This window comes from Staurois parvus, unplaced genomic scaffold (genome assembly GCF_062004578.1).
Source record: "Staurois parvus isolate SC_StPar_1 unplaced genomic scaffold, SC_StPar_1.0 ptg000151l, whole genome shotgun sequence".
Classification (NCBI taxonomy): Eukaryota; Metazoa; Chordata; class Amphibia; order Anura; family Ranidae; genus Staurois; species Staurois parvus.
The window spans coordinates 20,452,524-20,479,355 of record NW_028317947.1 but is presented as its reverse complement, the minus strand read 5'-3'; the positions used below and the strand labels follow the sequence as shown (position 1 = coordinate 20,479,355).

Below are 26,832 nucleotides of genomic sequence, written 5' to 3'. Positions count from 1 at the left end.
ATTGTATCTTCACCCTTACATTCAGCACACATTACAGTCTGAGTATACAATTGTTTTAGATCTATGAACAACTGTTACGCAAGGGCTTGCCTGATTGGATACAAGTTGATTGCATAGATCACATAGATTTGGTAAATCTAAAGTTGATTGTACATTTTTGGCAACCATACACTATACAAACTGATTGTACAATCAGTTGACTTTACCAAACTATATAATATGAGATCAAACCTAAACAATCCATTCAATTGAGCAGGCCCTTGCGCTACATTGTTGATAGTAGAGCTAAAGGAGATTGTATAGTGTGTAGTCAGCTTTACAATCTGATTATACAAAATTACTTTAGAGCTCCCATCAACTACATAGTGGAAGGGTCTGCAGATTGCTTAGAAATGCAATCAATTGTTTAGGTTTGTCTTCATATTACATTGCATCTGTAAGTCTAAGCCTTGGTTCATACCAATACAACAACAAAAAAAAAAGGGGAAGGTTCCTGAACTATTCTTGTGCAACTTCATTGACATCCATTATTAAAGCTGCACTGAGAGGCAACAAGTCATACAGCATAGTTGAACATCAATGTTGCAGGACTTTGGAGTTGCATTAATGTGAACCAGGGTTAAAAAGGAGATTTACATAGGATTGTACAGGGTATGGCTAGCTTTAGACTTGCACTTACCACACACACTGCAATCATATTGTACAACCACTTTATGGTCTACCAAATACTATATAATGCAAGGACCTGCCTGTTTGGATACAGATTGATTGGTTTATATAGGCAATCATATTACATAGGATTGGCAATGTGCTGCATACCCTGTGCAGGATTCCTCCTCATCGATCAGCTGCGCTCAGCTCTCCAGTCTGTGATGAATGGAAGCTCCATCTCTCCTCACTATGAATAAATAAGGAGCTGGGTGTGACCTATGTAGACGCCTTATTAATAGATAATCAGTGGATGGGCGTGGCCGGAGGACACGGCTTTTGCATGTGTAATGAGACGGTGGGCGTGGTCTGCCAGTGTCGGCGGCTCTGTCCGGGCCGTGTATACGGAACCGAGAGATCAAGAGGGAGAGGAGGGCGAGGCTCCGGGGGGAGGGCCTAGGAGGAGGTGGCTGTCACACAGCCAGGGCCGGTTCCCGTTGTGCGGAGGGAGCCGGCCTGGGGAAGAGGCTGGACGGAGCTGCGAGAAGAGACGGTGCAGAGCGGAGACAGGTGAGAGCCGGCGGGAGGAGGGGGGGGCACGGAGCTCCGTTCCGTTCTACACTGCACAGGGCACACCTCTTCATTACTGGCTGCATTATCATGTAGGGCCCGTGTCCTTCTCCATCATACATCAGTCCAGCAGGTACATGTGTCTACTGTCTACACACATCCACACTGCCCATGGATGCAGGCACAGCTTGTATACAATGCAGCAATTTACTAATACAGTGTAGCGCTTGCTTCTCATATTCTATAGGATTGTACACAACCCACAGGACAGGCTTTAGTTCTGTATGATTGTACACAACCCATAGGACAGGCTTTAATATTGTATGATTGTACACAACCCACGGGACAGGCTTTATTCTATATGATTGTACACAACCCACGGGACAGGCTTTATTCTATATGATTGTACACAACCCACGGGACAGGCTTTATTCTATATGATTGTACACAACCTACGGGACAGGCTTTATTCTATATGATTGTACACAACCCACGGGACAGGCTTTATTCTATATGATTGTACACAACCCACGGGACAGGCTTTATTTTATATGATTGTACACAACCCATGGGACAGGCTTTAGTTCTGTATGATTGTACACAACCCATGAGACAGGCTTTAGTTCTGTATGATTGTACACAACCCATGGGACAGGCTTTAGTTCTGTATGATTGTACACAACCCATGGGACAGGCTTTAGTTCTGTATGATTGTACACAACCCATGGGACAGGCTTTAGTTCTGTATGATTGTACACAACCCATGGGACAGGCTTTAGTTCTGTATGATTGTACACAACCCACGGGACAGGCTTTATTTTATATGATTGTACACAACCCATGGGACAGGCTTTTTTCTATATGATTGTACACAACCCATGGGACAGGCTTTAGTTCTGTATGATTGTACACAACCCATGGGACAGGCTTTAGTTCTGTATGATTGTACACAACCCATGGGACAGGCTTTAGTTCTGTATGATTGTACACAACCCATGGGACAGGCTTTAGTTCTGTATGATTTTACACAACCCATGGGACAGGCTTTAGTTCTGTATGATTGTACACAACCCATGGGACAGGCTTTAGTTCTGTATGATTGTACACAACCCATGGGACAGGCTTTAGTTCTGTATGATTGTACACAACCCATGGGACAGGCTTTAGTTCTGTATGATTGTACACAACCCATGGGACAGGCTTTAGTTCTGTATGATTGTACACAACCCATGGGACAGGCTTTAGTTCTGTATGATTGTACACAACCCATGGGACAGGCTTTAGTTCTGTATGATTGTACACACCCATGGGACAGGCTTTAGTTCTGTATGATTGTACACAACCCACGGGACAGGCTTTAGTTCTGTATGATTGTACACAACCCATGGGACAGGCTTTAGTTCTGTATGATTGTACACAACCCATATGACAGGCTTTATTCTATATGATTGTACACAACCCACAGGACAGACTTTTTTCTATATGATTGTACACAACCCATAGGACAGGCTTTAGTTCTGCATGATTGTAAGGCAACGTAAATGCCTATGTAGTGTGCAGGGTCATGCTTTAATCTAGTGTGAATAGTAGCATGTATGGCTGTTGGTGTATCATGCAGGACTATGTGTTTCTCTTAGGAAATGTTCAAAATTTACAGCAAATTGCTTTCTTTGTTACAAAGTATACATCTGCTTTAGGTCATATTCATCATTTGCTACAATGTGCCACAAAGTATACGGCTGCTGTAATATAAGTGGTCAGGGCTCTGCAGTGCTGTGTGTGAGGCTCTGCAGTATTCTGTATGAGTGTTTTTCTTATGTGACATAGCCAGTGACCTGTCTTATTGTGTCATTGTGCGTTCTATCTAACCAATTGGATACAAAACTTTCTTCAGAAATAGTGTTTTTATACAAGGTCTGTACAAAGGTACAGAAGAACATATATGAATCCCTTTATAACCATGCACAGGTCATTGCAGATCAGGGTTGTACATGATCTGGATGCAGTGCATTGTATTGGGTGCTTTTTATAAAGAGGAGGAACTTGAGAGACTGTGTGTGACAAGGAACATGTGTCAGAGTGTGTGTAGTATTCTGTGTGACCCTGCCACCCTGGGAATCACTTGTAAGTTTTTGTACTTGGATGGGTTGGCCTGTTTACACAGTGCTGTCAGCACATAGCAGTCTCCAGTTCCTGACTATGGGGATGTGAATGATCGTGCTGGCTGGCATTTGGAGTTTGAATGAATGGGATAAGGATGGAGAACCTTGTTGCATACCTAATAAATATAAACTGCAACATTAAAATAATACATGAATTAAAGTGTGTGTGATATACAAATAATACACAAACTCAACAAATAGAAATGCATGTTTTATTTTATTTGTATAATTATTATTTTTTTTTTATTTTGTATGATGTTTACTAAATGTGACAATATCGAAATTATGTCATTTTGTACCTGTGAGTATTCGTTTTCTTTGCTGAATTCCTCAATACATTTTTTTTTAAATCTTTTTCTGCATATACTTTTATACTACAAATATTACTCCTAGGACCATATTGTATATGCAGAGTTTTCACGGTTCTTTTTATTTTCACATTTCTGTCTTGTGGTTCTATATTTGTTTGATTCTGCAAATTACTATATTAACATGCAGGGCTGGGTTACATCTGTGCCTTGCAGCAGCACTCACATTGGGGTGCCACCCAAAAGGGGAAGTTCCACTTTAAGGCCTTGTCCTCCGCTCCCTGTTAAGGATTGGCACTTTTGGGGAGCAGGTACTCTATTTTGACAGGTTTCCGCTGCGATCGCTAGTGCTATCAAAGTGGAAGTTGCCCTCTCCCCCCTATTTTTTTTTCAGTGATTAAGCAGCAGTCATGAATGGTTTTCATTCATGACCTACAGTGGAGCTCCATCCAAAAGGGGAAGTTACACTTTAAGGCCTCCTCCCCCTCTCCCTGTTAAGGATTGGCATCTTTGGGGAGTGGGTACCTGATTTTGACAGATACCCGCTTCCACTTCCACTGTGATTGCCTAGGCGATCGGAAGCGGAAGTTGTCCTTCAAACCCCCCCTCCCCCCTTCTCCCCTTAGTCTTTCGGGACATGTGACAGAACCCAGAAGACTACGGGACCATTCGCAAGGCGCAGCGCTACTCGCGCAGTGGGCACCCAGCTGTGAAGCTGCAAGCTTTCACAGCTGGGTGCCCACACTTAAGATCCTGGCACCAAGGAGAGAGGACAGCTGACAAGCTGCTTGCTGTGGGGGCACCTGACAGACAGGAGAGCATGCGGGGGACCCGAGTAGAGGACAATCCAGGCTGCTCTGTGCAAAACTACTGCACACAGCAAGTGAGTATAGACATGTTTGTTATTAAAAATAAAAAAAAAAATGAACCTTTAGAATTGCTTTAATGTTTGTTTTCTGTGAAGTGTGCTTTAAAGCCCAACTGCAGGCAAATGGCTAAACAAATCTAAAGGAGCTCCTGCTGCAAACGTATTATATCACTTTCTCTGTTACAGTTGTGGACTGTAAAAGCAATAAAGGGGTATCCTCTCTGCACCCCAGCCTGCAGACTGGACAGTGAAAGAGCAGCAGCAGACTGAGGAGGTCATCGCTCAGCTCTCTCCTCCTAGCAGCATGTTCCTTTTTAAGCACATTTGCATGCAGAACACCTAAATGGCTCCTGGTAATTTTGATTTGGGTCTTTTAAAATCTGCTTTAAACCTTGCATTTCTTTCATACTGCTAGGTGAGGCCATAACCGCAGTGGTAAAAAATACTGAGGAGCTCCATGTACTAACTGTGCGATGTCAGCTCTGCAGTCATTGGCTGAGAATGCTGATCGGCTGCTGGTTTTCCAGCATGCTCATTCCAAAGAAGCTGGTTAAGGATCTGTACACATGGGCGGAATGTCGACTGATTTCTACTATACCGGCTGATTTTGGCCAATATTCTGCGCGTTTGTACAGGATTTTAGACTTACACAAAGGTATTTGTGTATACGGTTTGTCTGAGAACAACACAAATCATCTCACCTGTGAGTCTTTAAAGAGAACAAAAAAAAAAATGTCCTTCACCTGTTTTAGCAAATCCTGTCCTCAAGTCTCTCCAGCAATTCATCATTTGTGTATACCGACATAGGCAGCTAAATTTTGTTTCCAAGCCAACGAATAGCACACTTTTGCTTGCATCTGGTTATCTGCAAGACATGGACTATTGGTGGGATTTGAGGACTTTCTTGGGAAACACTATTGTACACTCTGGTTTTACAGTATTGCTTAAGCCTCACCAACAGTATTTTTTTTGGGCTCCTCCCTGAAATACAGGTTGGTTAATTAGTGACTGAACTTGTATATAAAAAGTGTGCTAAAGGTAGCATTTTTTTGTTGCCCATAGCAATCAAGTGTGCTTCCATCTGTCTATCCAACATTATAGGAAATGTTTAGTTAGTCTTCTAGGAGACAGTAGTCTCTTCTTTCTTTCAAGTCCTCTGATAAATTTGGATGCTCTTCTGTTGATCCTAGGACTTCTGTAATTTTTTGAGTCACCGACCAGAAGAATGCAGAAGATGACGTCAGAATCCCTGTCCTGGATTGGATTTTTCACCTGGGTTCACACTGATGTGGAATTCGCACTGGTTTCTGTGTGAATTCCGCACCGCATCACAATTGAACCGCATTCATGCGAACCGCTGCGGGTGTGTATATTAAGTTAATAACAACCCGAAATTGATTCACAAAACGCGGTGCAATGTGCAGAATCGGATCACACGGGTGTGAATACCTATGCGATCCAATTCTAGTGCGGACCAAAAAAAGGGTCCTGCACCTTTTTGGTGCGGTGTGATTTGAGCCATACACAATGTATGGCTCAAATCACACCGCACAGAATTTGCATGTGATTTGCACAGGAATGTGGTGCGGTTCCTGGGCAAATCACATGCAATATGCAGAAGTGTGAACCCAGGCTGCAGCAGGAGATCAGCAATGACAGCCTCCATATTTCTCTTTTTGACCTGTAAGGTTTTTTTTGGATGCCATCTGTGTCTCATTAAGGAGATTTTCCTTCACTTCCTGCCCTGTCAAATCAACAGGAAGTGAAAGGATATCTTTCCATAGGTACAAGTGTCCACATTAGAAGATTTCCCTTGTTAGTGATCAGAACAATTGGAATTAATCTCCCTAATGGGGGCATAACAAGCCCCCCACTACTCTAAATCAGTCTTTAAAAAAAAAATGTTTTGCCTTTAGTAATACGTTAAAGTTCAGTTCAATTGTAGACTTGTAGTCTCGTTCACAGAGGATGTGCTGTACTGTACACCCATGCAGGTCCATGTTTACCCTTAGGGCTCGTTCACACTTGACTGTTTTACCAACGCTTGCCAAATGCCTCTATAGCGTTTGGCAAGCGTTGGTCCGGCGTTTGTGGAGCGTTTTTAAACGCTCGGCAAACGCCGCATGAGCGGTTTAGCGGAGGTTGCTAGGCGTTTGCTGAGTGTTAAAAACACCCCACAAACACCTATAATGAAGTTTAAATGGTGTTACCGCTCCGCAAATGCCCCCCAACCACGTCGCAAACGCCGGCCAGGCGTTTGCGGAGCAGCACCATAGACTAGAATAGGAGGCTTCAACGGTGTTCTGTGCAGGCAGTGCCATTCATGTCTTTAGGGACTCAGCAGCTCCACAGACACAGCTTCTGCTCCGAACATGATATTTGTGTGAGTGCAGCTCCCAGTCCTGAATGCAGACAGTGTGAGTTTGGGAACATGCACTCACATGGATGTCATATTGGGAGCAGCGGCTTTGTCCCAATGGGACTTCCTGCACACATGTCATTTTTTCACTTCTAGTTTGGAACACACCTGGACTGATTAGAAGCAGCTTAATGTGTGTGAGGTGTTCCACCTGTGATTTTTATTTTTTAAAGTGACCGGCAGACCACCTTGTTAACAAGGTCTGGGAATAATGATTCACTGAACAGAATGCAATCTGTAGATGGCTTATTTTATAATTGCATTTCTCTCAACATTTGTAAAGCAAGGTTGCTGATTGCACATCCAATTTACAGAAATCAACAAAGAACTCCAAATGAAGTATGTGCACATAATATTGTTTTTGTTTCTCATTCACTTCTGTAGTTTCTGAATTGGATAAACCTTTGTATGTACTCATTAAGGCTACATTCACACAGGCGTTGTGCCACGGTGCGAAAGGCAGTGGCAGGAATCTACTGATTCCTGCTTCTATTTTGACAGGTGTGAGAGGCTAGCTGCAGCCACTGAGCCTGTGCACTTCAATGACAGATTATTGGCGGCCGCAGCTATTCGTGAGTTCTGATTGGTGGTTGCTATGGGTTATGTAAAGAATTAGAATTTTAAGTTCTTCATTAGATATTGATGGTTAAGGTTCTTTAAGGGTTCATTCAAATGAGTGCTGAGCTACTTTTTGCTCTGTCTGCATCGACCTGGGAGCTGTGTGCAAGCAGTCCATAGATGTTGATGCTGATACTGTGGCTGCATGGACATAGTTGCATGTCAAAAGTTGGGAGCACAGATCTGAACATAGACTCTGTGTCTTCGGATCCGTGCACCCACTCTTGCCCTCGTGTCAAAATTTGACATGCAACTGTGTACATACAGTCACAGCAAAATGCAACTTGGCAAATCTGTCTCAACACCCCATCTGAATGAGCCCTAAGGGGTTTTTCATACAGGTGTTGAGATCTAAAGCATGCATGATGCACCTATAACGTTACTGAGCATTCGGGATGTGTTGCGGAGGTGTTCAAGTCGTGCCAGTCAATACTTCTCAAATGCTCTGTGAGATTTTTATTTTAGTTCTTTTTTTCAGGATTAAAATGCAAAACGATCACTTTTGACAGTTTGCAGTTACATCTTAAATGTGCTGTAAGCACAATAGGTGCGGTTTATGGTACTCTTGTGGAGTGTTTCAGTAGAAGTATATAAAGGTGGTTGCAAAGCGTCAACAGCCACCAAACTGCAGGCAGCGTTAGGCTACTTTCACACTGAGGAGTTTTTGAACCGGTTTTGCGTTTAAAAAAAGCACCCGAAAAGCTCAAGAAAAATTCCCTATGCATGTGAATGTATATCTATGTATGTTTTCACACTGAGGCATTGCGTTTGTGGTGCGGTGTAAACACTACTGCTTGCAGCATCTTTGGGGCATGTTTGGGGAGTTAATAATAAAAATGCCCCAAAAACGCCTCTTCCCATTGAAATCTATGGAAAACGCCTACAAAGTGCCTCAAAAATGCCTCCGAGAAGTGTTTTTGGTGCAGTTTTTAAGTCACCTGCCCTTTTAAAAATGCTCAGAAAGCACGGAAAAAGCGCGGTAAAAACTTTTTTGCAGTGGATCATTGTGAAAGTAGCCTAGCTATAAGCATTGATAGACATTTGTGAGGTGGTAAAAACATGAGCCATTCGCCTGTTTTCAATGCATGTGAAAGAGCTGTTACAGAATTGATTAATCTCTTGTAGCAGTAGGTCTCTTGTCTACAGCTGCCAGAAATGTTGATTTTCTTATCTGTTTATCAAAATGTTTAGTGTGGTAAATTAGCTAATCCATATAACAAACCTTTCAGACTTTAACGGCATACGGTTGTACTGCGCTTTAACGGCATACGGTTGTACTGCGCTTTAACGGCATACGGTTGTACTGCGCTTTAACGGCATACGGTTGTACTGCGCTTTAACGGCATACGGTTGTACTGCGCTTTAACGGCATACGGTTGTACTACGCTTTAACTTGTACAAGTATCAATGCACCCTTAATGAAACTGAACCCTAAATTTCAGCTGTAAAAATTGGCAAATGATTTATTTATTTATAGTAATTAAATGCATTTATAGTTGTTGAATAGACCCTAAGGTCGGATATTAGAAAATGGAAAGAAGAATTTGGTGAATGCAAGCTGATTTGATTGTTGGCCTCGTAAAAAAAAAAAAAAAAAAAAAAGATTGAGATACACAAGAAATTGTCTGTGTACAAGCTCTTGGTGGTCTTTGATGATGGGTAATAGGAAATATTTTTCTACTGCCTTTCCTCATGTTCAGATTTTGAAAAGGGCACGTGTAGAACATGTTAGATCAGACTATATAACATGAGTATACTGGTCTCTTTATTACAATATTATTATTATACAGTATTTATATAGCGCCAACAGTTTGCTCAGCGCTGTACAATATAATGGGAGACAGTACACGAGACAGCACAGTAACAATACAATACACGAGGGGTTCGAGGGCCCTGCTCCTTGGAGCTTACAATCTAGGAGGTAAAGCATTGCCTCCTATTTACCTATCCGTGTTTGGTACTGACAGGACAAAAAGGTTTATTTTTTATGCAGGCCATAGACGATTTGTTTATCGGCCGATTTTTCATCCAAAAAACGAAACATCGTTCGTTCTGTAAACCGATCTTGCCACCAATGATTGCGAAAATCGGCTGTTTTTCACGAATTTTCCAGCATGACCGATAAACGAAATGAGGAGGAACCGCGAATATCGGCCATTGCCCCACTAACAGTGTGAAAATCATCTGATTATTCTTTCAGACGACAAATTGGCTGATACACGAACCGTCTATGGCCTGCATTAATGGTAAGAGGTAGGAAAGCTTTTTTTGTTTTTTTTATATATGTGTGCCCAAAAGTTTTATAGGAAATGTTTTGTTAACCTTATAGACAAATAGTAGATCTGTCATTTTCATGCCTGTTGAGAAAATTAGTACATTGCTATGCTGATCCTTTAGCTTTATTCATTTTGTAGTCAACGAACAGAAATTTTTCAGAAGTCAGAATCCCCGATCTAAATATTTGTCCTGGATCGGCTTTTGCAGCAGGAGATCTGTAATGTCGGCCTCCTGCTTTCTCTTTGGACAGGATTCTGCGTTCTCAGTCCTAATGACCACCAGTCCAAGCAGGCTGTGCTAATTTAGTATGGACTTTAAACTTAATTAGATGTGCTGTCTACTGTAAACCTGTTAGCAGAGACCACATACTTGCTTAGACGCACTAGTGCTCTATGTAACAGCTCTCTAATAATTTGCACAAATTGGATTGTGCCTCTTTGCTCCTGCATTTCCTTAATGTGTGAAGGCAGTTGTCACTTCTCATGTATACACTGGAATAGGCTTAGATCATGCTGTGTTGACTTCAGCTCTGTTAAGGGAGGTGTGAGTTCCAGGAGTGAGATGGCAACCACTGTTTGTTGCTACATAGAAATGCAGAATGGGCTGGTGGTAGATGTCTGCTCCACCAGAGTCAGAATAAAAGGCTTTAGGACTGGTTGTTAGCACAGCCAGTTTATTAGTTTCCAACAATGGTGACCAGATCAATAGGAAATTCTAAAGACATGTACTTTACTGTTGCCTCTACTGTGGTGAAGATGGCAACCCTGTTGCTAGCACTCAACAGTGGGCAGTGCCTTTCTTTTTGTCAGTTTGGCCGGGTTATCTTGTCTATTTTTACTACTGCTATAAAGTCAGAGGCAGCCTCTGGAATCTTGGATCAGTCAAAACAACTGCTGGCATAATTAGTATGTACAACCAGAGATTTATTCACCCAAGAAAATACATGCTGTGCCCAGTATAAGCTTTACTTTAATGGCAAATCTTTGTCTAGGCAAACTTTCTAAATAGCAAATTGAACTGTGTATGTTTGTGTTCAGCTATGAATTTATTGGTGTTTTACGTTATGCCCAAATATCTGGATTGTAGATTGCATGTTTTGTCTTAAAGCTTGGCCATAGATGGCTCAAATTTCAGGCAATTTTTGTTGAAATGGCCACATTTTAAGCCCTGGGTGAACCTGCAAGTGCCACCTGTTGATTTTTAAAAATCCACTGAGCCGGGTGGATTAGACAAATCAAAATTCGTCAGTTTCGGAAGGGACTGATTGAATTTCTAAACATCTATGGCCATTCCCACGCTACTTCCATTGAACAGGACTGTTGGGAAAACTTTTGTCAATCAGCAGCTTCTAGCCATTGAAATGCAGCTGCTGATCAATGTATTCTGACAGTGGAGTAGTCCTGCTGCCAGCATACAGTGGCACAGTGAGGAGGATTCCTCCATCCACCTTGCATGTGCCAGTCTTCTGGCTGATCGAAGAAAAATGGCTGCCTTAGCATAGATGGGGGGAATCTGTTGGTCATTCTCGTTTAGCCGGCTGAAATTTGAATTGTCTATGGCCAGCATAGACATGTACAGTATACTCATTGTCAAATCACCTACTTTGGCCCTTTCACTTGCTGTGATATCAGCTGTGACAGCAGCATACACGCAGTGCTTTGAACCTTTCCTCTGCTGCATGGTAATCCACTGGAGCTGGTCAAGTTTTGTTAAAACCAAGCAGCATAGTGAGGGGTAAACCTTTGTTATGAGTAAAGGCTGCTGTACACATGGGCCAAATATTGGCTGGTTCAACAGAAACCGGCCAACATTCAACCAGTATGTCTGTCTGGCTTCTTTCGAACAAGGGGGGGTGAGCAAGGAAGCCCCCCTGTGAGAACACAACAGCTCAGGAGGGTAGATTGCACACTAACATTGCTTAGTCAGTACTGCAACCTCTTCTTTCTTTCTTTTTCAGCCTGCTGGTTTGAACCGAAAAAAACTTCCCATGTGTACCCAGCATTACTCCACTTTCACATTGTTAATACTTGTCAAGCCAGATGGTATCTAGTGCTGGGCCATGAATGTGGCTGCCCTATAGCATCTTGACATGAAAATAATTGTGTATATAATGTAACTTGATTGGCAGGTATGTTGTAAATAATTGTATATGACTTTGTCAGAATGTCAGCTATACCTTGCCATGCTGAATTTGGAGAGCTTTATAGTAGAAGGTAGAATAGTGAATGTGAGTTACAAATTACAAGGATCTAGTGCCTGGTATGTTTTACCATATGGTTCTATTTATTCTTCCCAGGCATGGCTGCTCCTGACCATACATACTTTCACATCTATAATCTGTGTTCTTGGCTCAGAAATGATTTGCTGCAAGTCTCTGATCTAATATATGGTAAACATTAACATTACTCTTTCTACTTAAAGTGATTGTAAACCCTCACCTTGTAAAACAACTAATTCAGTTTAAAATAGAAATTGAAAGGCAAAACATTTTTGTATAGATATAAAAAAAAATTATACACCTTTTCCCCCTTTTTTTAATAAGTGATCACATACCTTCTGTTCTCAGCTGCATAAGGAGCTCAAGGAGGAGGAACAGCAGCACACTGACCTTCCCAGTTAATGGCTGTATGTGGGGTGGGGGTTGGCATGTCAGCAAAAGTTTGTTCCCAGAACAGCTAGAAAACGAACTATGCTGTGTGTGCCTAGTGTGGTCAGTTTTTAATAGGAAAGCAGAGGGACGGCAGGAACACCAGGGATTTCACACAAAGGAAGCAATACAAAGAGAACAAGATACATTTTCATACAAGTACATGTTACAGCAGGCACATATATGGAATATGAAATGTTGGGTTTACATATTCTTTAGGCTGGCCATATACTGACTGATATTTAGCTGGTCTAGTTGGAACGGCTGAATTTTAATCAGTGCATGGCCTTCCTGCTCAACAAAATTTGAGTGCTTAATCGACTTCTATCAAAGGGACATGTTGAAAAGTTTTTAGATGCTTAGTGACTGAAGGCAATCACTGCAGCTGCTGATCATTGTATTCTGATATTGTCAGAATGCAATGTCCCAGTGTGGAAGTTGTTGAGATTCGTACCTCTATTTTGTTTTCTGGCTAAATGGGAGAAAAAAAGCTAACCATGCCAGCTATATTCCCTTTCTATTATACAGTATGTGTCTAGATCAGAGGAGTTGGTAACATACAATTATATTAAGGCTCCATGCACACTAGTGTTTTTTTTTTTTTTAAGCTGAAAAAATGCTAAATAAAGAACACTGGTAATATAGTTTTTAGTAGCGTTTAGGAGTGTTAGCATTTTATTAAAAGAAAAAGCTAGAAAAAAGCCTTTAGTTGCGTTTGGTAGCGTTTCAGAAGTGTTTAGGAGTGTTTAGCATTTTTTCTGCTGGAAAAACTCTACAAAAACTATTTTTTTTCTGCTTCTAGAAGCTGAAGCTCAAAAAATGCTAATAGCCTAAAGTAGTATGCATGGACACATAGGAGAACACTATTTATCTTCTAGGAGCAGAAAAAAGAATGCTATTAATAGCTTCTATTAGCTTAAAAACCGCTAGTGTGCATGGAGTCTTAGAATTCTTTTATGTTGTAATTTTACCATTGTTACAAAAAAATGTTTCTACTGTTTATGTAACATAACAGTTGCTACAGTATTTTAGGCCCCTTTCAGACTGGGCAGACCTGTCAGCGGACCCATTTGCTCAGCGGGGGATCTCTCTGGTGATCTCCGCTGAGCATGCAGATGGCAGGTCTGTGTCCGCTCTACTGCTGCACAGCAGGCACAGCCCGCTATTTTCTATGGTTTGATCAGATGGAAATGGACCTCCTGACTGTTACTCGATCCGATCCACTGAACAGATGGGGAACGGATCCCCATCCGTCTGTCTTTAGTGTACAAGATTGGATCAGAGACGCCTGCCACTCCATAGAGCGCTATGGATAGTCTGATGAGGTCCGCCTGAAAAACTGAAAGGCATCAGGGCGAAAGGGGCCTTAGAGACAAAGTAAAATATATAATTTCAGTGTCTTCATATTTTGAGATATTGTAGACATGAATTTCACATTTTACAAGGCTTCGCATACATAATTTTGTTTTATCTTTTATAATAAATATAGAGCTTTGTAGATTAGTCACTAATAGCTCTCCATTATTGTTTAAAAAAAAAAAAAGTTAGCTCTCCGTTGCTCCTAGGTTACATGTACACTAAGCTCCCTTGGATGCCAAGCCTTCCTGGCAGCTGAAAAACGCTAAATGCAGTAAAAATGCGCTTAGCTGCGTTTACCCGCCTATAGCACTTTGATGTTTATTCACTTCATTGGTCAGAGTACTTGCCATTGAAATAAACGCCCAAGTGCTAAATGCGGCTAGCACATTTACATGTGGTTTTGCCACGTTTTGCATTTTTTCATCTTTGGAACATATTAAATGTTCCACCCGTTTTTAGGGTGGAACATGTAACATGTTCCCATAGCTGCAGCTGCGCCCGCCTCCCCCCTCCCTGTGACACCGGGAGACGTTTTCCCGTATCAAATTTGAAAACAGTGTTGCCGTGTGGGCAGACTTCCGTGAATGAATGAACTAAGGCTGTCGGCTTGTAGTTTTCAATGAACTATCACGGTGCTGTAGAGCGCTGTAGTAGTTCATTGAAGCTTCCTGTCAGAATATCTGCTTGCTCGTACATCCCGTACGGCAAGCAGATATTCTGACAAGTCTGCAGGAGACCTGCATGACATCAGCGATCTACTGGTCATTCAGTGTCACTTCTACAAAACATTCTGCCTTTTTTAACACCAAGTTTGATTTAACAGCTGCTGAAATAAGGCCCCTTTCACACAGGCGATCCCGTCACGTCTGCCTGTCAGATTTTCAGGTGGACCTGGTCCATGAATTCCTATGGACAAGTGGGAGTAAATGGACTTGTGTTCGTATACACCCGCCTATCTCTGGGTCTAATCCGGTCCGCCAGAAAAAAATGGAAGGGGATCTGTCTTCTGCCTAGGCGGATCGAACGGTGGTCAGGTGTAAACACACAGCAGAGTTTGTTTACTCCTGGCTTCCCACAGAGGAGAGCGGGCAGAAACTGAGCGGACACAGATGTGTCATCTGCCGGTTCTGCTTTGGGCAGCAGGGGATCTGTAAGCGGATCCCCTGGTAATCGGAATGAAATTCACCACATGTGAAAGGGCCTAAGATATCGGTTACAGGAGCACATTATTTTCAGCGAGCTTGCTTTCTTGACTTGCATTGTGAGAAGGAGCGGAAAAGAATAACTCTGAGCACTGCAAAGCAGGAAGCAACAATGTTAAAGTTAACATATTAGGAACTACATCAGGCAGATCATTTTCATGTCATGTTTATCATAAAAACCCATTGGTTCACTTAAAGAGAACCTGTCTGGAATAAGCATTTTTAGTTATCTTGAGTTTCATTTTCAAATTTTTTTATAATACAGCCTTGCCTTGCAAGGATAGATGTGTGTTTGTTTTTTAGGTGAATTCTCTCTTTAACTGTCAGTGCAAAAAGTCAGGCTGTGAGACGCCAATGGAGCCCAAATTCTAGTGCGGACCCAAAAAATGGTCCTGCTCCTTTTTGGTGCCATTGTGGTGCGATTAGAGTCATATATAATGTATGGCTCCAATTGTACCGCACAGAAATCGCATGTGATTTGTACAGGAATGCGGTGCGGTTCCTGTGCGAATCATATGCGATGTACCGCACCGCATTAGTGTGAACCTAGGCTTAAGCACACTGCAAGTACAGATTAATAACTCCTAATGTGTCAGATATACAGTGTGTTCATACCTTCTCTTTGACATGACAACACAGTATAGTTTTGGCCCTGATTTCCAGAGGATGTGGTGTCAGCCATGCCTACTTCATTTATGATGCATTACAGAGACCGCATACCTATCCACTTCTCCATAAGCTCTCCTTGTGCACAGTAAGAGACCATTGGAGTTTATCAGCTACAAGATTCTGGCATAATCTGTTTTTTTGCACTTGTCAGCCTGATAGAACACTTTCAATGGTATGTATTAAAAGGGAGCAAATTAGAGAAGTTTGTTAGGGTTTACATGTACTTTAATACTTTGGTACATGTCATCCCTTCGTAAGCTATTTAAATAATTAGAAGCATTCCGTCCATCTGTACTGTACAATAAATGTCGGAGTGTTTAGTTGCCTAAACCCTGCTTTTGAAGGAAAGGGAACACTAATGCTGGGTCTGAAGTATTCCAGTAGGTATGAAGTACAAATGGGAGGACTGCAATCTTTTCATCTTTAGTTGCATTCTGTGCCTCCTTTATGTTTAATAGGCTACTGTTGAAGTGTTTAATTTAAGATTTTTAGCTCATTTAACCTTCGGCAGTAACTTCAAAGCCTACGCTACAGATATGAGTGAGTGTTAATCGGTTTGTACCCTAGAGCTGGTCTTAATGCTGTTCTGAGAATATCTCCTTTAATATTGAGATATGGCTAACAAGTAAGGCTTGCTGCCTGTAGTGTTTGTATATTATACTTCACATTATGCCGGTCCCCACTGATTTTATGGCTTTATTCATTTGGACTGTAGTCTGAAAGAAAGGTAATCCGCCTTTATACCAACACCTTTCCCTACTGGCAGTTATATTCTTTTAACAAAAGTGCTTAAAAATGTAACTATTGTTATCAATAATGCTCCTCAGAAGGGCACACTTATGGACAGCTTTGGCTTGGTGTTTGTGGAAACTTTTACAGTAATTTCTGCAAACATTTTTGCAGACTCTTACCCACACTGTACTGAATTTATACAAAAACTGTTCTCTGAGGCTTTCTTATTTTTTTTTTTTTTTCCTTCAGTTGAAATACAATCATGAATTTCTGTAATAAGAGGTAATACAGTAGCTCCATGTTTAAAAATAAAACTCCAAATCCCTCATTCTTTGATCTTCTTGTGCAATAGAGGTGTGACTTATTCAGGTTGTATAATAATACTACAAAATGATGAACTTTTTACACTTGCCTAAGAAAAATGTAGGTGCTGCTGGTCCTTCTGAAAGTGACAGTTGTCTGGCTGGGTCAGCACAAACCTACACTAAATGAATATCCGAGAACAGTTGGAATTCCTCATCTTTATAATTCCTCAAAGTCAGCGAAATAGTAGTTAGTGTATGTGTGTGTGTGTGTTTTTTTTGTTTTTTTTTTAAAGAGATTGTGCATCTGATGTATTATATGGTTTTGCACAATGTATTATAGTTGTCATGATTTTATTTGTATTGCTTGTTTAATTTTTAGGGGACAGTAACTTTTTTTTTTTAGTTCACAAGTAGTAATAAACCTGTTCAAATTCAGTTGCTAGTGCCTGTGTTTTCATTTTGCTATCTGATGTTTAACTGCAATGTACTGCGGCAGGGTGGCAGCTACAGGCAAAGTGACATAACCGTACGTTGCTCTGGATGTACTAACACAGGGGGGAGCTGCGCGCCTGAGCGACTGCTGTGTCCAGTGCGTGCGCGCACCTGCGTGCGCGAGAGTTGACCCTGCTCCAGTATGCAAACAGTGGTTGCACCATGCATGTGAGGTATCGCCGCGAATGACAGATCAAGGGCAGTAATTTTGGCATTAGAACTCCAATGTAAATCTAAAATGGTAGCTTGTAAAGGCTATATATAGGCTTGTTGCCTGTGGATATTAAAAATGTATGCAGTTTGTCACCATTGCACAGGGCATGCGCAGTTTTAAAGCATGTCATGTTTGGTATCTATTTACTTGGCATACCATCATCTTTTATATTTTACCAAATAATTGGCCAATATATTGTGTTTTTGTGCATTAAAAGTAAAAAAAAGTGGGGGTTTTTTTCCAAAAAATTTCTGTTTGAAAAATTGTTGCGCAAATACTGCGTGACGTAAAAAAATTCAACACCCACTGTTTTATTCTTTAGGGCCTCTGCTTTAAAAAAATATATAATGTTTGGAGGTTCAAAGTAATTTTCTAGCAAAAAAACTGTTTTTTTCTGTGAACAAAAAGTGTCAGAAAAGGCTTGGTCTTCAAGAGTGGATGATGTGTGACATAAGCTTCTAATGTTGGCCCTGAAATGCCAGGAGCGCAGAAGCCCCCCCCCCCTTCCAAATGACCCCTTTTTGGAAAGTAGACACTCCAAGGTATCTGCTAAGAGGTAGTGTTTTGCAGATCTCATTTGTTGCCACATGTTTTTGGAAAACGAACAAAGAAAACAAAAAATTATTTTTTTCTTTTCTTTTTCAAAACCCTGTGACAAAAATGATATCTGTTAAATACACACCATGCCTCTTATCAAATTCCTTGGAGTGTCTACTTTCCAAAAAGGGGTCAATTCTTACTCCTAACTATTTGAGGGGGAAAAAAGTGAAATAGACTGTGCTGCCTATTGTGTTGAGAACTATAGAGGGCCGTGCTTGAAACTAGAAAACACATAATATTTTTTCAGGCTTAGCGTTAGCGCCATTCCCAGAACAAGATTACCAGCAACTCTATTGACCTAGCAAACAGAACAAGTAGCTGTTCAAGCTGAATGGCAGAACTGACTTGGAGTTCCTTGAGCAGCTTTTAAATACAGATGATTAGTGTTTGAATGGCGTGTACCAGTGAACCAGTATGCACACCCTTTACCTTGTAAGGTGGCCTTGGATCTGGAGCAGGAACTTCCACAAGGGTCCTGCACCTTTCTTGTATGAATGGGCTCAAATTTCACTTCAAAAGGATCGCATGTGATTTGAACAGTAATGCCGTGCGATTCCCGTTGGAATCGCATGCAGTTTCTCACATCCCATTCATCAGTGTGAACCAGCCATAAGTCTGTCTTTAGAGCACCCAGCACACCATTATGTAAGTATCAAACATAACTTTCATTGCCAGTATTTGGCACTCTACCTCCCGCCGCCCCCCCTCCCCCGTTTCAATACACAGCCCTAATATCCCATAGGAGAGTCCAGGGGTAGGAGGAGACCAAATCTCAACAGTAGCAAGTGAAGTTTGTATTGCATTGGAAGCACAGTACAACAGATGCAGCATCTTGTTCTGTGTTAAAACATGTAGACCTGTATTCTTCTGCCAGGAGGGCCAGGAATGAATTGTGTGTTCATTATAGGGAGGTGTTTGATGAAATTATTTTTTACGTTGTTTGTCACACGGAATCATTTTTTGCATGATTGGGCCCTGTTTTCTAGTCTGTCTGGTCACCTTTGCTTGAAAAAATAGTTGTAAATCCACATTGTAGACCAGTGTTGGTCAACTTAGCACATATAGGGTGCTTCAAGTGTTGTACCCGACATGTCCAACAGGCCACACACTTTCTTTTTCATAAATTTGCATTGCGTAAATGTGTGTTAAAACACTGCACTGATTTGCATGCGTTACTTTTTAACCAAACTTTAATGCACTTTTTTGCAGTAATAAAACAAAACAAACCTCCAAACCCTGCACAGCAAATAAAATTTCACTCTTAAACCCTAAAGAGCACCTAAACACTAATAGTGATCAATACCTAAATACCAAATTGATAAATAAAGTGCGGCTCTCTTAAATAAACAATCCCTACATCCAAGTTTATTTTAGGCTTTAGTTCTACTTTAAATTGGGTTCCCCACAGACCAGAGTGAGCACATTAGCGACATTTTCACAGGTTTGTGATCTGTTAAAATTGTGAACAGCATTGCCCCTGTACAGTGAACACAAGTTACATCAAGAACAACTGACATAATTGGTGTGACCTTGGGATTAATTGGAAAAGGGTTTTTAAATGTATTTTAAATTATTTTTTTGTATACTGAATTTTTTAAATTCAAGTAATCTAATTCATCAGGGAGATGCTGGGCAGAGCTGCTTCATCCTTGTCCAAGCCTTCTTACTAACAGAAAGCACTTAGATGCCAATCATGAAGTCACTTCACCTTCAATCTAATAATGGTTCAGAAGCACGGAGGGAGATTTACTAAAATTGGATCATGCAAATTTTGGTCTAGAAACCAATCGGCTTCCAGGTTTTATTGTCAAATAACAAAACAAGCTGTAGTTAGAAGCTAATTGGCTGCCATGCATAGCTGCACCAGATTCTGTACTCCAGTTTTAGTAAGTGTCCTCCATTGTGTTTATGGTTCCTAGTACAAGTGCTTTCATGGACCGCTCGGTAGCAGAAGCCCAGGAGCTGATCGATCAGCTCCTGGGGTTAGAGCCTGGACCACGACTTGCTGGTAGTTAGCAGTTACAGCCCTAAAGTCTGTTGGAGCTGCTGTCAGTCAGCATGCAGTATCAGTGCTTTCAGTCAGCTCCAGATCTGATTTAGAGATCGAAGCACAGTGGACTGCATGCTGACTGCTGGCTTGCCAAATGGCTGCTTGTTGGGCACCAAGGCATTAGATGTAAAATGTGAAAAGACACAACTGTTTGCTCACGTCCAAGGCCCTATTCACACTTGGGCGTAACAGAATGCATGAGAATTGTGCGCCCAGTGGTGCCATTATTTCTTAGAGGCACCCCAAAAATGGGTAGCAGCTGCATGACAAAATGCATGGAAAAACGTTCAACACAAAATGTGCTTGGCTCATGTGCAAAATTTGATACATGAGCTTTTTATAGCACGGCTTTGGAGCAGAGGCAGGCTCATTTAAATTAATATGGACAGTGCTGCTCCAAAAATGGGCAAAAAAAAAAAACCATGCAGAAGCGTTGCTATATTATTCTGTTTGATGGAATCGTTTCTTACATTTTATCTGCATGATTGGGCTCTGTTCTAGTCTGTATGGTCACCTTTATTTGGAAAAGAACAAATAATTAAACTCTTTGTACAATTTTTCAGGTTAATATAACTTACTAACCAGTGAAGTGCCCCAGTGCCCTGTCTACATTGCATGACTCCTAAGCTTTGAAGTTAAAGATAGCTGCTTTAAATTTTACAGTCAATGTGCTATTTTTATGGTGAAAGGCTGTAGGAAATATGGTCCTTTGAGCACAAAGAAAATGTGCAAGAACTTGATCTCTTGCTCTTCATGGCATTTGATTTTGTATTGAATGTAAAATTTTGCCCCTTGGAGATCTGTCCTATATAATGGGGAATTCATCCAGGATGCTTTATGTTTAAATGTAAATTTGGACATCGGTCACATTTACAGGGCAACGTCACCTTGTTTTCTTAGTAAGCAGAGTCACACAACATTAATTGTGTGTTTAAAATATGTGCTTTAATTGCAAATTGAAAAAATAAAGCAGCATGATGATAGAATCAGGTCATGCCGATTTCTTAGTTTTTTGTTTTTTATACACATGTACATTGAGATTATAATTGTAGTGGATCTGCAGAACTCTCAATTTAATGTGTTGCCATGCAAAAAGTCCTTGCCACAAGGCTGCTGGTATGGGATATCTTACATCTCAGAAAGCCACTGGTGTGATAGTTACACTGCTTTCCCCATATGATCTGTGGTGTTTGGAGATTGCATTAATAATACTAGGACTTTAAATAATTCACTGGCCTGTGAAATGGCAAAAAAGACACTCATTATTACCATGCATACACTTAGTTGCTGTAAGGAATATCTGCTTTACGAATGTCGCAGCACAGAGAATACTATTGTCCCTACTTATCACTTTATGCAAATAAAGATTAAAGTGTTACTAAACCCAGAACCCTGCATTCACTGTGCAGGGGTGTTCTCTGCCCTTTTCACATTAAGCCCCTCCCCCCACATACACACAGCACTGCCTCCTTCACACCCCACCTCAGTAGTATGCTCTGCCCTCCTCACATCAACCCCACTTCACATCTCTTTCCCACAGTACTGTCTTCTGCCCCTTCACACCCCTCCCCCACCACAACGCTGCCCCCCTTTACATCTCCCCCTCCACAGCAATGCCCCCCTCCTCGCATCGCAAATCCCCCCCAACAGTAGTGTTCTCTGCCCTCCTCACATCAACCCCCCCCCCCACACAGCGCTGCGCCCCCCCACGTATTCAGGTCTGGATGAAACAGTGGCTAGGTCCGCCATTTAGTGATGCATGCTTTACAGCATATAAAGACTGATTTTACTGTTGTGGGTTTAGTAACAGTTTAAGTGGGAATTAGTTTCATACGACAGGCTACAACAATTTTTGTCTATGGGAAGCTGTTCGCAACACCAGATCACCAAAATACCCCTGTTTTTTAACCGCATGCCCTCCAGAGAATTTACCCTCCTTCCTGACCAGGCCATTTTTTGTGATACGGCGCTGCATTACTTTAGCTGACAATTGCCCGGTTATGCAACGCTGTACATAAATTAAATTTATGTCCTTTTTTTCTCACAAATAGAACTTTCTTTTTGGTGGTATTTGATCATCTCTGTGGTTGATTTATTTTTTGTGCTATAAACAATTTTGAAAAAAAACCCTCTATTTTTTACTTTTTGCTATAAAACATATCCAATAAAAAATTTAAAAAATTAAATTTCGTCATAAATTTAGGCCAAAATGTATTCTGCTACATGCCTTTGCTAAACATAAATCCTAATACATGTAAATGAATTGATTTACGTGAAAGTTATAGCATCTACAAATGGCAGTCTATATACTGGGATTTTATTTTTTTTTTATGCTAGTAATGGCGGCAATCAGCGACTTATAGTGGGACTGCCGCAGGCATTCTGACACTGGGATGGAACTAACTGCCACTGACATCCTCAGTGACACTAATACAGTGAACAGTGCTAATAAAAAGCACTGACACTGTGCTAATAACACTGGGCAGGAAGCGGTTAACTTTTGGGGCGATCAAAGGGTTAACTGTGTGCCGTGTGTGATGTGTACTGGTTTACTACAAAGACATGCTGCTTTGTATTTCTCTGCTGTGCAGAGAAATACAAAACAGCATGTCCTTGCCGGCAGGAGAGAGACCTGTGTTGTTTGTGGGGAATCTCTGGCTGGGACCCGTTGATTGACATCCCTAGCTGCCAATGGCAGCACGGGTAGGGCGTTGCACTACTCACAAATGCAAATCACGTAGTTCTACTGTAGGATTGCAGAGGTTGTTGTTGACACTGACCTTGTATCCCCTATGACACTTCCAAAAAAGAAGAGCTAACATACGATGTACAGGAGGAGACCTCATAATCGTTGTCACTAGTCACAAATCCCCTATGTTGCCTGTGCAGAAGGAGAATTTGTTTTGCTGTCTTAATAGTGTAAATGTTTTGCCCCCAGAGCTTCTGGTTATCCTGGCCAGCACTGAAATTTACCCTAGAATTTTAGAATTTACACTGAGGATCTGAGATGCTAAAAAAAGCCTGATGAGCTACTGAGGACATAGTGGTTATCTGGAAAATTATTGTTAAAAGTTTATTCCCTGCGAAATGCCTCTCGTCTTTGACGTCTCCCTGCAGCATGGGTCCCTAGTATCACATTGAGTATGCGGACAACTCTCCAGCTACCTGTCCTTGATTTAGACATGCTTTATATTAAGATCAATGACAGTAGGTAGGTCGCTAGGGAGGCTACATCAAAATTTTGCTATGGGGCTCCATGATCTGTAGTTACTACCGTGGTTGTGGTATATCTTATTTGAAAATGTGTTCTTTTGAACATAGTGATGTGAATGAAATTTTAAAGCAGTATTAAACCCAAAAGCAAACCGTTATTATACTGCAGCTTACCATCCTTTGTTGTGATGGCTGCATTAGTTTTTCTTTTTTAGGCTTTCTTTACTCTATTTTCATTTGGTGATCTAACCATTACCTCTGCTTTTCAAAAGAACAAGCTATCTCTCTTGCAGATGTATCAGTTATGGGGATGAGAAAAACCATTCAACACTGGCAGGATGTGCTTACAATGATCAGCTTTTATTTATGTAAAACCTCTATCCCAAAAGGGGAAAAAAATGCTGTAATTGCTTATAAAGTGTTAGCTGGAGTTTGGCTTCAGTTTGTTTGTGTATTTAAAGCTGCTAGTACATCTAAAACTCCCCTTTCCCCAGACTAACAATACTGCTGTTCAAAGGTACCTCGTGATCATTTCTCCAGAGTGGAGGCACTCTAATACAGGGGGTGTGTTGCTGGTCAGATCACCAGGTGAAAATAGAGGGGAAAAAAGCCTAAAAAGAAGTAATGCAGCCACCACATGCTGCAATATATTACATGTTTGGTTTAGGATTTCATGCCACTTTAATCACATGATGTATGCATGTAATGGTGTGACAGAACCATCTTCTGGCTTTAGTGGAGCCAGTGAATGTCTGCAGAATCCTTCACAACTTGTCTTCTTGCCTAAAGTGGATCCTCCCTCCTTCCATGGAAGTATGAAGGTTGTGAAGTACCATTGCTATATGGCTAATGTGAAGTACCATTGCTATATGGCTAATGTGAAGTACCATTGCTATATGGCTAATGTGAAGTACCATTGCTATATGGCTAATGTGAAGTACCATTGCTATATGGCTAAAGTCTAGCTACCTTTTTTAGTAGAAGGTTGGGAGACCAAAACCACAGCTAGTTTTTGATCAGGCCAAGTATCTAATAAACTCTGGTTACAAGTCACTTTAAGAAGTCTAGAGTTTTTTTTTTTCCCACTACTTTCTGTATGTACGGATAGAATTGACCCATTGATGTGTACGAGAGTTGCTGTGTCTGATTTTTCATTGGCCCCTACTGCTGTCACTCACAGCCAGTGGGGCGGGGCCAAGCCCCGTTCTGTGTGTCTTTTGAACGCACACAGTGGAGCTCAGGAGCGAGCGAACACATGTACCTACATAGCAAGCGGCTTGCTGTGGGCCATTCAGCAGGGGGGTGGAGTCCAGAGCGCCGGCTGGAGACCCGAAAAGAGGGAGATCAGGGCTGCTCTGTACAAAAGCCTTGCACAGAGCAGGGGATTTTAACATGTTGTTTTGAAAAAAAATAATTAAGTCTTCAGTACTGCTTTAAAGAGGTAGTAAACGCTAACAAAAAAAATGTTTTCCCCTGCAAGGCAAACTCATATTGTGCTAGTATACATCACATACTAGCACATTGTGAAGGACTTACCTTAGAACAAAGCCCTCCAGCACGCTGTCACCGCTGCAGAGGCTACCCTCTTCACCTAGTCTTTCTTTTGGGTTCGCAGGCTGTAGCCGCTTGATTGGTTGAGCCACGATGACGTCATGCGGGAGTCTCAACTGCGGCACACAGCTCTGAAGGAATGGCAATGGTATGCCGTTCTTTCAAAGCGTATGCGCCGGTGATGTCAACTGCTTTAGCTCGCTAGAATATCTCCTAATATATTTATTATAAGCTTACCTATAGGTAAAAATAATAAATGAGAGTTAACTATTACTTTTAAGATTGAGGTGCAATCAAGTAAACAAAACAAATCGCTCAGACCAACAAAAAAAAAAAAGTTTGTCTTCCTGAGCCATAATTTGCAATTTTTTAATTTTAGTGACTTTTTCTCATTGTGCTGCGAGGATATTTAAATTAATAGGCCTCCAAATACAGATTTGTGTGCCAACCGTGTAGGATCAGAAATGTCTGGAGAGGTATTGTTTAAATATTAATAGATAATCTGTTTAGAGACTTGCAATCCAGTGTCGGCAAGCAATTTCAGCAATCTAAATTGTTTCAGAGGAGGGAGTTGAGAGAAATTTCTAAATGAGAAGATCACCACTGCATGATCTGGCCATAATAATTCTTAATGCTTTCAGCAGTGAAATGCCAGCAAAATGAGGCTCCACAAGAATACAAGAATAAAGGCTGTCCTAGCATAGAAGGCATGTCCCTTCTACTGTGGATGCAGAACTCTGTGAATATCCCATACCCATACTATTTATTCAGATGTAGGCTTTACAAAGAAGATGAGTTCAAATGGTGTGGGGAAAGGGAGCTATTCAGTAGTTCAATTTTGCGATCCACTTTCTCCCATGATGTTTCCTCTGTGTTATTCTCTTTTTTTTTTTTTTTTTAAGTGTTTATTGGTTCATAATAATGTCCATTTTCAGGTTTTCTACACACAGGAGGACAGTTTAAGTTTATGTGTGGTGTTGAGCCGTTTTATGTTATGTGACATTATTTATTTCTGTAGCCACATCTGAGCAACTCTGTTGCTCTTAAAAGTGTGTGGTGTTGTTATAGTGACAATAAGACACATACAACTCTGAAGTCAAATGCTTACACTGAGTAACAGTACTAGCCTGACTTTATTTTCCATATCCATTTCCATTTCTCACTTTTGTCATTCACTGTGTGCACTGCTAGTAATACAGAGTCAGCGCTTACTGAGCTTCAAAGAGGGCCAATTGTTGGTGCCGCTTAGCTTCTGCCACTGTGATTGAAGTTGCCAATTTATTTGCTGTGTCACAAGGTACAGTACCAAAGGTTATGACGGCATATACAGTTTCTGGGAAAATTTCGTCTGATAAGCATAAGCGCGGTCGACATGGTGAACTGACCAAAAGAGACAAAAGAACATTGAGCAGGATTGTGACCCAGGATAAGAAAACAACTAATGCAAAAGTTACTGAAGAGTTAAAGTGGTTGTAAAGGCTGAATGTTTTTTACCTTCATGCTTCCTCCTGTCAGGGCAGGAGCGGTGGAATGGACAGGCAGGCCTAATGGTAGGGTTACGCACCGACTGACGACAGCCACCACCTGCAGACCGGAGTCCCTCAGGGCGCGGAGTCTAAGTCCCAGGCTGCCTTTCACCAGGGCCCCTGATGGTGGGGATGGACTTGACGCAGCCAGAGACCAGGTCGCGGCCCCCGAGTAACCCCAGCTGTGGCAATGGCCGCCGCCAATGGCGTAAGCTGGTGGGAACCAGATGGGAAATGATAGCGTGGTCGGACAGGCCGGGTCGATAACAGCGGGACAGACGGTAGGCAAGAATACTCAGGTCACGGGCCGGGTTCAGCAACGGAAGGTCAGGTAATGGGATAAGGCAGAGAATAGTCTTGTCAAAGCTGAGTCTGTTTTCAGGAAAGCAACGAGAGTAGAAC

The 26,832-nt window shown here is 41.5% G+C and overlaps 1 protein-coding gene across 3 annotated transcripts in view; it reads left to right on the top strand.

Annotated features, from left to right (window-relative positions):
* Nucleotides 1–1,063: 1,063 nt before the first annotated feature.
* The window catches only part of TANC2 (tetratricopeptide repeat, ankyrin repeat and coiled-coil containing 2), a 518,532-nt gene continuing 492,763 nt past the window's right edge, over nt 1,064–26,832 (top strand). For all 3 annotated transcript variants that reach the window (XM_089674602.1, XM_089674601.1, XM_089674599.1), the window contains exon 1: nt 1,064–1,218. The gene's annotated coding sequence lies outside the window, so the exon portion shown is untranslated. The remainder of the gene's footprint in view (nt 1,219–26,832) is intronic.